Raw genomic sequence first — 12500 nt, 5'->3', positions numbered from 1 at the left:
AAGACAAATCTAGACAACAATCTAGCACTACAGAAACTCTCACTCGTCATTACTTAATCACAAGGGGATGAATCTCATATCAAGAATAATACTTTTAACACCATGGAGGATAAGTTGTGTGATTTCACTAGACAACAATGATTGTACTTAATATATGACTTCATAAATGGTATTTTTACTAGGATTTCTTAGTCAGTGACTGTTTAAGAGAGGAAAATTTGAACAAGAAAAATGAGAGTTTCAGTTGAAGAGAAAGAGAACTGGGAGTAATTGTCACAATCAAACTTACCCCTGGGGGAGATAATGCAGTGATCAGCTGCATTAGGTTTCTTGGTCCGTTTGGAATAACAATTTTCTCCCTCGTGTTGAACAAAGGAGGAGAGACAAAGCAAGCTCAGAGAGAGAGGACTTGCACATCCGACTCCTTGGATGTCTGCTGAGAGAGTCTCTCGATGCTGGGGTAGCTTCTGGCTGCTTGCTTCAAACTCCTCCTACCCAGGGTCTGACCTGAAATGACAATAGACTCGCCAGTGCTCAGGTTAAAGACTAAGCTGTAGGAACAGTACCTCTAAGGTCTGTCCTAGCAAAGCCTATCCCTGAATTATGGCCCTCTAAGCTAAAATTCTCGCCCGTTGGCTGGGAGGGTACTTTATTTTGAAAACAACCCTGGGTTTCCCGCTTAACTTCTTCTCAAGCAGGCAGCCTGCATGGTTTGCCCCTTATACTTTAATATAGTTTAATTTATTATTCTACTTGAGGCAAGGAAGGGAGGTTGAACAGCGAATATTTATATTATATATATATATATATATATATATATATATATATATATATATATATATATATATATATATATATATATATATATATATATATTTATATATATATACATATACATATGTATGATCACCACTGCTTTTTTAAATGTCTATTACTTTCATCTTCAGAATATAATCATATACTTAAACAAATATACATATATATATATATATATATATATATATATATATATATATATATACATACATATACACACACACACACACACATATATATATATATATATATATATATATATATATATATATATATATATATATATATATAAAATTAAATGGTGAAAGAGACAGAGAGAATGATTGACTTGCAGTGGCAAAATATTCTTGGGGCTTATTCTAGTATGACTTGATGCTTAACCCCATTCATAAAGGTAATTTATAAATGAGAGAGAGATTGCAAGCATGAATTTGCGTGCGATAGTTAAAAACCTCATCGATAGATTTTGCTCCAAAATGTTTGAGAGAGAGAGAGAGAGAGAGAGAGAGAGAGAGAGAGAGAGAGAGAGAGAGAGAGAGTTATTGGAGGTTGTTGCACAAGGTTGAAAGTGTTGGTGTGTGGTGGCTGTGGTGCTGAAGTTGATGGCGGTGGTGGAAGTGTTGCCAAACTGCCTGATAAGTAATTCTAGACCTCATTTAAACAGACTTCATAACGAAATACATCAGTGCAATGTCACAAAGCAGTCGCTATAGTGAATTCCAAAGGTAAAAACGAAGAAGAAACAAATTAATTAATGAGTAACTTTGCATTGGAATGAATAAAAAAAAAATTAAACACCATGTATCTTACACGTTTGGGTTAGCCAGCAGCTACTACGCATGCATGGATGGGGAAGGTTCTCTCAGTTCCGTTTACTACAGACAGCGGATCTCTACTTATAGAAATTGTAGATATAGTTTTTCAAAGTGGATTTTATCCAGGTAATTAACAATTATATTAATCATTATCATAAATTATGATCAAAATTCACATAAATTCTGATAAAAAAATTATGTTATACAGAACTGTTTGTTGCAGGTTAATCATACATCTGACAATGCCTGGAAGAAAACCTGGAGCGTTCAGGCGAAGAACGACCATTAACTCATAAAGCACCTGTAGGTAAACCTGACGGAATTGATAAAAACAAACATTTAATTTAGTTTGTCTCTGTTTGATGTCTGTCACAGGGGTAGAAGTTTGATTTTGAGTTATAAGCTTCCTGGGGTCACATAGGAGCCGCGTGCCAAATTTTGTCTGGGTCTGTCAAAGAAGTTTAGATTTCTATAGCACATGAACATACAAACATCCACTTATATATATATATATATATATATATATATATATATATATATATATATATATATATATATATATATATATATATATATATATATATATATATATATATATGTATATATATATATATATATATTGTTAAGATATACATTCCTCCCTCCGATTTAGCTCCTATCTAGCTAACTTATTTAGAGGATATATTTCCCGTTAGCTTATAGCTGGCGCCAATATGGCGGAACTCCGTTGTTTTTACTCATAGGGACAGAGAACGCATGTTTTCCCAGCCTACAGGAAATGCCCACGCCGGGTAAGACAATGAGCCTCCCTCTTAAAACCCCCCTGCTACCAGAACACACCTAGATTTCCCCCCCTTAAAGATTGTACGATGCGGGAACAATACTCACAACCCCGTCTCCCCCATCGCCTGAGCGGGAGTAGCAATTAATTTTCAGACAGCCCTATAGGCGTATCGAAATTAGGGGATGCGGTAGGATTTTGTTCTGTCAGGCCTTAGACCTAAGGACTCCTTTTCTCTGTGATTTTGCTGGCCTTTTGACATGCTTGCAGGTACAGCTGCTCCCTGCCCCCCCAACGCCGAATGAGGCCTGCTTTTCGAAAGCAGGAAAAGAGAGACTCTCCACTGATTTCATCCGGAGCGGACGCTTCTTCCATCTCCGCTGGTGTGGCGATCGCCAACTACAGCCTATCCGATTTCAGACGCCTGTAACCACCATTAAAGGTTTGTATGTTGCGAGTTGTCAATTGCCAGCCCTGTCCCTTGTACCTAACTCTCTAATTTCCAGTTCTTTTAAACTTTTAACCTATTCCTCCACGAGACAATCTTCCCTTTGTTACAATCTGGCCTGTATCCCCTGCCTTGCCATTCACGTACTTCGTATTCGAGTAAAGATCCCTATATAACAATCATTTATCCCTCCACCAGTGCAATCTAAGGGCTATTTAAGTTATTTAAGTTAAGTAGTAAAAGCGTTAGTTAACTTTGGGCGCGTATAGTTACGTGTTCATTGTTAACGCACACACGGCTCCGATTCTCAGATCATATTTACGTGCTCTCATCAAAAGTACCTTCTAGGCTACATTAGGTGTTGTATTTAAGAAAGTGTCCAGTAATTTTCTGTAGGAGATTCCATTTCCCTTAGTTTGAGCAGGGCTAACGCAAACCGTCTCTTTCAGGACGAGATACACGTGGCAATGCGATCGCAAAATTCCATGCTTCCATACCCACCTGCCACCGCATTTATCTGGTCGTAGTTCAGAGAAGTTTCCGTTGTGGCCAACTATTCTTATGAAGTATTTCCTACATCCTGGAACACCATCATATGCATTACTATCTCACCTAATCAGGGCAGACTGACTATGATTATTATCACTGAACTGAATATTGCAGATTGGCCCCATTTGTATCCACTTGCTTATTGCCAATCCTTGTCATTACTGTTACTGTGCCTATTCTGAATCTGTCCCTCAGTGATTATGTCCTATGGTGTCTAACTGTTAATTGACTAATGTTAATCTGTTAAGTTTCTGTAATAAATCACTGTAAATTGGCAAATGAATTCTAAATTCCAATATGGCGACCTTCCACCTTAAATTATAACTCCAAGAAAATTTTGAGGTAAGTCTTCACTTAAATCCCCTTTTGTTTACAAACTGGACTCCCTTGGATTTGTGGCAGCATCAATTATAATTTTGTGTGTAAATTCTCATCTCCCCAGTCCAGTCTGTAACAATATATATATATATATATATATATATATATATATATATATATATATATATATATATATATGAGTATATATATATATACATATATATATATATATATATATATATATATATATATATATATATAGAAGCAATTACTCTTATTCATATATTCATCACGTTTCATATTATCGTCATTCAGTTATACATGTGTGTGTACATGTATGTATATATATATATATATATATATATATATATATATATATATATATATATATATATATATATATATATATATATATATATATATATATATATATATATATGTATATATTTATATATATGTATGTATGTATGTATATATATATATATATGTATGTATGTATCCATGTATATATATATATATATATATATATATATATATATATATATATATATATATATATATATATATATATATATCACGTGTATGTGTGTGTTAGTTCAGTGGTACTACTATTATGATGATGATCATTATTAAAGGCTGTGTACCTGTCTGCAGATATTCAGTATTTTTAGAAACCTGATGCAAATATTGCTGCTCGACTTCCTTGCCTCTTAGTAGAATAATGAATTAATTTTCTATTAAAGATAGGAGGGCAATGTAGATTTCTCGCATGAGAAAGAGTAGAGGGGGAAGAAGCAGGAGTTGTTTTCAAACTAACGAAGGGTGGGAACTTTAACTCATAATGTCATAAAGAGGTATAGGTTGTGCTAGGCCAGACCTTAGATATACTGTTCCTAAAACCTACTGGTGAGTCTTTGTCATTTTCCAGACAAGACCCGTGACCAAGACCAAAGTAGGCTTGGGGTCTGAGTGAAGACAAGTAACTAAAGTTAACCCCACATTGCAAGACTCTCAACCCAGCTACAGTCAGGGATGGACACACCTGGCTTTTCTCTGAGCACTCTTTGTTCTCCCCCCTTTGTCTCCATCACATGGGGCAACTGTTATTCCAGACGGACCAAGGAAGCTTAATGCAACTGATCATTGCAATTTTTAACTCAGCGGTAAGTCGGTCGGATTGTGGCAAATACTCCCAGTTTTCTTTCCCTTCAAGTGAATCTCTCATTTTCCTTGTTCAAATTTTCATCTCTTAACCAGTCCCTAACTAAGAATCCCTAGTACAGCATATCCCATTTATGAAGACATATGTTAAGGGCATTCATTGTTGTCTAGTGAAATCACATAACCCCCATGGTGTTAAAAGTACTATTCTTATTTTTGAACTAAGATTCATCCCTTGTGATTAATGAATTATAATTAAGTGCTTCTTTAGGGCAAGATTGTTATCTGGATACTTATTTTTCCAGACGTGTGTATATACCTTGAGCCTGGAAATTCCCTCTTGCTTGGAGAAGAATCTGCATTGTCAATGCCAAGAAGCCACAGTTCAACACACACTGAATTCGCATGCTTCATAAAAGCATTTGAAGAGGCTTATTAAATCTGTTGCGATCATTACATTTAGCATTGAGGTATCTGTCGTGATTCCGACTATTTTGAACTGCTGTTAGCTCCTGTAAATAATCCATTTCCTTTTATTCTACTTTTGTTGAAACTAGTTTTCCAGTAAGTTTACTTAGTTAATCCACATGGTTGTGTAATAAACTTATATTTTGTAATACTGGCTTTCAGCTGGTGATCTAATCCATTTCATTATCTGTCCTTTAGAGCTTTACTGGGCCTTAAATGGCAGAAATTGCGTGGGTCTTAGGTAGAGGAAGGCAATACTACTCCAATTAATCAATTATGAAAGTAAATATCCGACCGACCCACGTAATTATATATATATATATATATATATATATATATATATATATATATATATATATATATATATATATATATATATATATATATCTTTCCTCGTGAACGTCATCATCGTCTCAGTGCTGTGTGACGCGAAAAGGGTCTCTGGAATTCTACAACTCATGTCTTTTACGCTCTTTATCTGCCACAAATTTCCGCTCATATCAAGGCTTTCTTCTCGTAATTCAGTAAGATACCCTACGATAGCTGGGGATAGCCCAAGATCTGGACAGTATTTGGAAAATTGTTCATTTGTAAAAATGTGAATATAATAACAAAAGGATAAAAATATAAAGTTCACGTAATGAGTCTTTTTCTGCTATTATCAAATAGAAAGTCAATGTACTAATTCTTACTGGGCGATTTTCTTAGCAATCATTGTTCAGTAATTAGTGGTTACTATCTTCGTTATTTCTCTGTTCATAATCGAGAGCCGATTAGGAAACAAAGTATCCTTTTTATTTATTATTTTAGTTAGATTACAATATTTGCTGAGCAAAGCTTCAAATAACTTCAAATTATTGTCAGTGATTTGTGTTTATGAAAGTAGCCTATGCAATTACCTCTGAAACACGAATTAGTTAATAAAATTAATTTCCCTTCAACATGTGCCACACTTTTAATAAATACGCTACTACGTCTTCTGTATAGCAGCATCTGCTTCCACTGCTGCTTTTCGTAGAATAATGGAGCCAGACACACCTGAAGATAGAGGGAAGAAAGACGGTGATAATTTACAGTATCGTATAACGCCTAAATCGCCGTTCTTTCCCAGGAAACGAGAATTATGCGGGTTGTATCGGTATCCCCAACTCCTATTTATTTTATTTATGGCGCGCTTAGAGAGAGAGAGAGAGAGAGAGAGGAAATGAGGTGGTGAGGCATAAAGGTAATACAAATGGTGTATAGAAGGGAATGAAAATGGATGGGGGAAAGATTCACAATGAGAGCGAAGAGAAGAAGAAAGAAAGAATGAAAGAGGAGGCAGAAAAGGAATAAAAACTGAAGGGTAAAATATTCAGATGAAAAATGAATTGAAACAGAGTGAAAAGGAGAGAGAGATCAAACTGAGCATGCTTCTTTTGTTCCTACAATACGGCTGTACATAAATGTAGAGCAAGTTCAAGTCTTGATAGTGTTATATGCAACTATTCAACCAGAAAGGCTTTGAAAAACTAGGCAAAATTATGTTCGTTTTTCGTGTCTGTGGCCGTATGGCCGTTCCTTTTGGCCTCTTATTTAATTGACCATGAAGCATCTTTTTCATAGGTGGATGCGTTTGGTCATTAGGGCGGATTGATAACAGTAAGTTTTCCACGGAGAAAATATAGACAATTTAAAGAATGAATATTCTCCAGTTGCTACTGTGTTTTCAGTCCGCATTTAATTACCCGTTCATAATTTGTGTGTGTGTGTGTGTCCTGGTATGACAATTAACATAACTATGCTATGTGAGGTTGTTTTTATCTTAGTTCTCCCTTTGTTCTTTGTTAACCTCATGAGTTTAAACAAATAGTGGTGGAAGGGGAATAGAAAGCTACATTCCCCGTCTGTTTCATCAGTGTAGAGACATGTCTCTACACATTAACATAATTTTTTTTAATTAAATGATTCAATCATTATAACTTGATCTCTAGGCAATAAAGTCATTATCATCTGAATTCGAGCTTACGAATGATGCTGAAGTAGAGATATAGTATAACAGACTTCTTTTACAATATATATATATATATATATATATATATATATATATATATATATATATATATATATATATATATATAATTTTTCAGTTATATCCCAAACTGTCATTCAGTTGCAGAAGTATTGGGCTGTATGTTGATTCGTCTCTCACCAGAAGTACGGAATATCACTACCATTTTCTGAAGATTGTGTTCATGGTTTGTCCTCGGTCTATAGTAGATGCCCTAACAACGTACAGTATAACTAAAGAAAGTCAGTAAGATTTTTACCTCAACGAAAACCTTTCCGTGTCTTCTTGATGGGTCAGAGCTGTACCATGTTTCTAGATACATAACACAAACCAACTTCCATTAATATATTTTACGTGTTCTATGTTTTCTATCTACTTATTCCCCGTATGGAGTACTGCCACCAGTGCACCTCGCGTGGTGCACTGTAGACCTTACTAAAAGGTGGTAAGCAGCGTCCCTTCGGATCCTAGCCGCACCCACTTTGTAACCTTTTACTTTACCTCCATTTCGCTTCCTTTCTTTTGTCTTACTGTCCAAACTAATCCAAATCCCCCTTGTCATTTTCTTAAGCGGGAATGACTGAAAGTGCCCAGTGCTTAGTTTTGCTACTGAATTTTCAATTAATCAATCTACCTACCAAATAACTTTTCTGAAACGGAACTGGATTCACTTACTTGAATTAAAAGCAATTTTTCATTTTTTAATGAGGATACATCAGAATTACTGACTGGTAACAGCTGAGCTTTGCTTGGCTTTGGCTAGTGTGTTATAGACAACAATGTTTTATGAAATGCTCAAAGCAATGCGAATTCAAATAAGCAACGCTATTCTACACAAAAATCAGAAAATTATTCATTGTAGTGAGCAAGCGTCACCATTGTAAAAACTATACCTTATTGTATTTTTTGTTCAAATTTAATTAACGATACGAATATCATTTGGCTTTTATGAATATTGTATCAATTGTTTCCTACTTTGATTTACAAACCGCAATAACTATTTCTAAAACATCAAAGCTTAGGGTGAGACTTAATCTACAACTGCTGTGTCACATAAACGTAAAGCTGCATTAACAATAGAATTAATAACGATCACCATTATCACCAACATAACACAAAATATGTCTTCTTCTTTTGTCATTTCCTTTAGTTATAACAGCGTAAAGGAATATTGTTAAATTTACTTTGCTGCTGTCAGAATAGGAGCGTACAATTATATCAATATCCAAGTCGCATACAGAAATCTTAAATTGTTTGCAAAGAGGCCAAAATAATCAGTTCAACTGGTAAAAATTAACAGATGCTGAATAACTGGTATGGGAAAGGCAGCGACGGAAAATACATAATTTTGTTATTTTATTCATAGTCATTAAAAAACGAGTTCTCTCGAACCAAAGAGATAGATATGTTTTGATGTGAAATTCTTTTTTATTTATTTTATTTATCTCGGCTTCCTGTTGGGCACTGTCCCTCCTATAGAGGTTCCGATCGTTGATTCTAACTATGGAATCTTTTTCTGTATCAGATATCTCCCTTCCCTCTCCGTTTCATAACTACTTCTAAAGCGTGAGCAAGATTATCCGTACAAAAAAAAAAAAATAATAATAATATTACCCTCTATTTACATCCCATTTTGCCCCGCATTCCTTGTCATGAATGCCAACAACTTCCTCAAGATGTAAATATCATCTAATATAAAAGCTTGGAAATCTGAAAGACCTCATAACAAGTTTCTATAGAAGTTATCTAAATGCAAATTTCTTATAAACTTTGGAGAATAGCTTTCATGTTGGGATTATATAAAAACAATATAGCGAAAAATCTCTTTAGATTTTGCTGCTCCTCGTGTGTTTCGCTTCTGAACGTGAATTGAAACAAAAAGAAAAGTGCCACCTCGTTTATTCGCTGAACGCAAATGAGGGGAAATACATTTGAATGTGATAAGGTGAATTATTTTCACGGAGTATTATCTGGGGGTAAGAGGAACTATAATAGTCTGAAAAGAAGTCTAGGAAAAAGGTAACATAGTTTGCTGGTTTACAAAGTGGTTAAAATCGTTTAAATTGCCTTGGTCATGTAGTGAAGATTGGGGGCCTAAGGAGGCACTGCTATTAATTTTGAAGGTTTTGGAAGAAGGAGACATGGGCACCTAATACGTGCTGGATATGTTGGCCTACTGAGCAGAGTAGGTGTATTTCTAAAGATATAAAATCTTTTCTTTATCTCTTTTCGTGGGTGGTGGATGATATAGCTATGAACCTGCAAAAGATATAAAGAATTATTTTTTCTGAATTTATGTCTGTTATATTATCTTTTTATCATTAATATCATCATCATTACTGCGAATAGGACCGATTTTGTTTCACTGTAATGGACTGATACTGAGAACAAAAACGTGGAGCAGGTCTTAAATTAGAATTAATAATAGATCAGTTGGATACAGAAGGTTTTAACAATTAGTTTATTCATTTGTGTAGATGTAAATGATCTGCACCCGTCTCATTGGAAAACAGATGTACAAACAGACATATTCATAACTGTAAATGTCGAGATTACTAAGACGGTCTTGATGGAACTTTTGATGACATGACTTATTCAAAAGAATGTCACACTTCAAAGCAAGGTGGAAAGCTCCGAATGTCGCGTTCAAGTATGCTTTCAGAAAGAACTGCCTTTCGGGGATCGTTATAAGGAGATACGAGTAGTTCTGTTGACTGCGGCATCTGAATCATTAACGTATAGTAATGGACTGTTCAGAGAGAGTGCATAACATGCAAAGAATATTTTGGTTAAACTTGTTTTAAATAAAAAGAATGTTTGTAAGTAAGGAAGTACTTTGTGAGTACTATACAGAATATCTTATAAACACAGAGTAATCGAGGAATAAATTATATTATCAGTTATAAAATAAAAGTTAAAATGTATAAAGATCGCAATTATTTTGACGGAACAGAAAAAAGTAAACTGCGTTACAAAAATCCTTCTTTGAGGATCCGGAATGGAAAGATCGTTCGTGAGAAAGGATAGAAAGATGAGACATGCACTAAATTCTTAAATCATATTCTATGCCAAATTCATATCGTGTTCGTCCCTGTGATTTACATAATCTCTCCATTAAAGCAATAGCTAGGTGCAATTAATGAAAGCAATTATTTGTATCTCATTGAAATTATAGTAATTCCATCCGGAAATTAAGCAAGCAACATGTATTCAGTGGAACAGTTTTTCTTAATGGCGGTAGTAACTGTAGATTAGATTCTTTTTATTAGTCAACTATTGACAAAAGGTAGCTATGCGCACATTGCATCTTTCTGAATTCCATTGGTTAGTTTCATTCTTAATATTATCAGCAGTGGTACAACGATAAAAGCTAATTATGTTCTAGAGTTTGAATAGAGCAGAAAAAGGAAAATCTTTGACTCGGTATTTTGTATTTAAATGGCCATCAATGCTTTTCTTTTAGTTTTGACATTCGAGAATTAATAGTATTTATCTTTGAAAGTTACAAAAAGTCTACCTTCGTTCAGGTCAGATCCTCGAAGAGATGCTGGTCGGTACATGAGGAGCTTTTACAAAGAGGTCAAGGGATTTTTTTAAACAAATCACTTGGGAAAAGTGAGATACACTTTTATCTCTACCTAAAAGAGGGGAAATTGATTTGAAATATGCAACGAATGACCTGCATTTTTAAATATTTCTATTTTTTCAGTCAGTCCTGTAGTTTTGTCAGTTTACGTACCTGGCCGTATTTCATTTATCACTTTAGCTGGTAATCCCAAGACTAAGGCGACAAGAGTAGACTGGAGGGATCTTTCCTGAATAGTGTGTTTTAGTTTTCTGTAAAAGAGAACTATTGTCCCGGCCTTGTCTGTCCGTCCACACTTTATTCTGTCCTCACTTTTTTCTGTATGCACTTTTTCTGTCCGCCCTCAGATCTTAAAAACTACTGAGGCTAGAGGGCTGCAAATTCGTGTGGTGGATGATCAACACACCAATTTGCAGCCCTCCAATCATCAAACATGCCAAATTTTAGTCCTCTAGCCTCAGGAGTTTTATTTTATTTAAGGTTAAAGTTAGCCATAATCGTGCTTCTGGCAACGATATAAAAATAGGTCACCACCGGGCCATGGTTAAAGCTTCATGGGCCGCGGCTCATACAACATTATACCGAGACCACTCGAAAGATAGATCTATTTTCAGTGGCCTTGATTATGCAATGTACAGGGCCGACTGCGAGAAGAAACTTCTGCGCATTTTTACTTGTTTACAGTAATCCCCAACGGGCTTGTACTAAACACGCTGCAAAGGTGGATACATACCGGGTTAAAACCTTTGGGGTCACTATCTAGGAAAGATCCGACTAGGAATATGTGGTATTGTATTATCTTTTTCGTTCTCCTACTCCAGCGTTTAATATTATCTAATCATTATTTTGTAATCAAAATATAGTTGAATCATTACTATTTTATGAATGGTGTAAGTCAATTAAAAACCCAAAAGATTCTTTGCTCTTGTTATGCAATGAATTTGAAAGTATTTCTACAGTGAATAAGTATGAAATTCACTGATTGGGATTATGAGAGAGAGAAAGAGAGAGAGAGAGAGAGAGAGACAGTGTTGATAATTTAAAATGATGAGCCATGAGACCAAGTAAATTGGAGTTTGCCAAAACAAACCAACGATATGGGAAAGTAAGGAGGAGTTAGAGGAATGATTACGAATGAAAAGGTCAGCAAAATTAACCTGATTTGTCCTTGCCAAAAGTGGGAGTTGAAATTGAACCATTAAGATTAGACTAGTCGTCCTCAAAGAGACGGAGTTTTATTCAACATAGGTCCAGAGTTCATTCTGATCAATTTTTAGTTAGAGTTAACTTGAAACCCTTTAGGATAAGATCTGTGTCGCTCTCCTCTCTGACATCAGAAAAATTTCTAAGTCAGTGTGGCTGGCCGTGTGACGATTAGTGTTAAAGAATAAAATAATGTAAAAGTGCCGGTGAATCCATTTAACCCCCTCAAAAGAATAACAATGTAAACAGATTTACCAAGTGTGAGAAGAATTATTTACCAAGTTTCTTGCGTCCTATAAGTAACA

This window comes from Macrobrachium rosenbergii, chromosome 54, assembly GCF_040412425.1.
Source record: "Macrobrachium rosenbergii isolate ZJJX-2024 chromosome 54, ASM4041242v1, whole genome shotgun sequence".
NCBI classification, from domain to species: Eukaryota; Metazoa; Arthropoda; class Malacostraca; order Decapoda; family Palaemonidae; genus Macrobrachium; species Macrobrachium rosenbergii.
The sequence above is the reverse complement of the archived record's forward strand: the minus strand, read 5'-3'. Positions refer to the sequence as shown.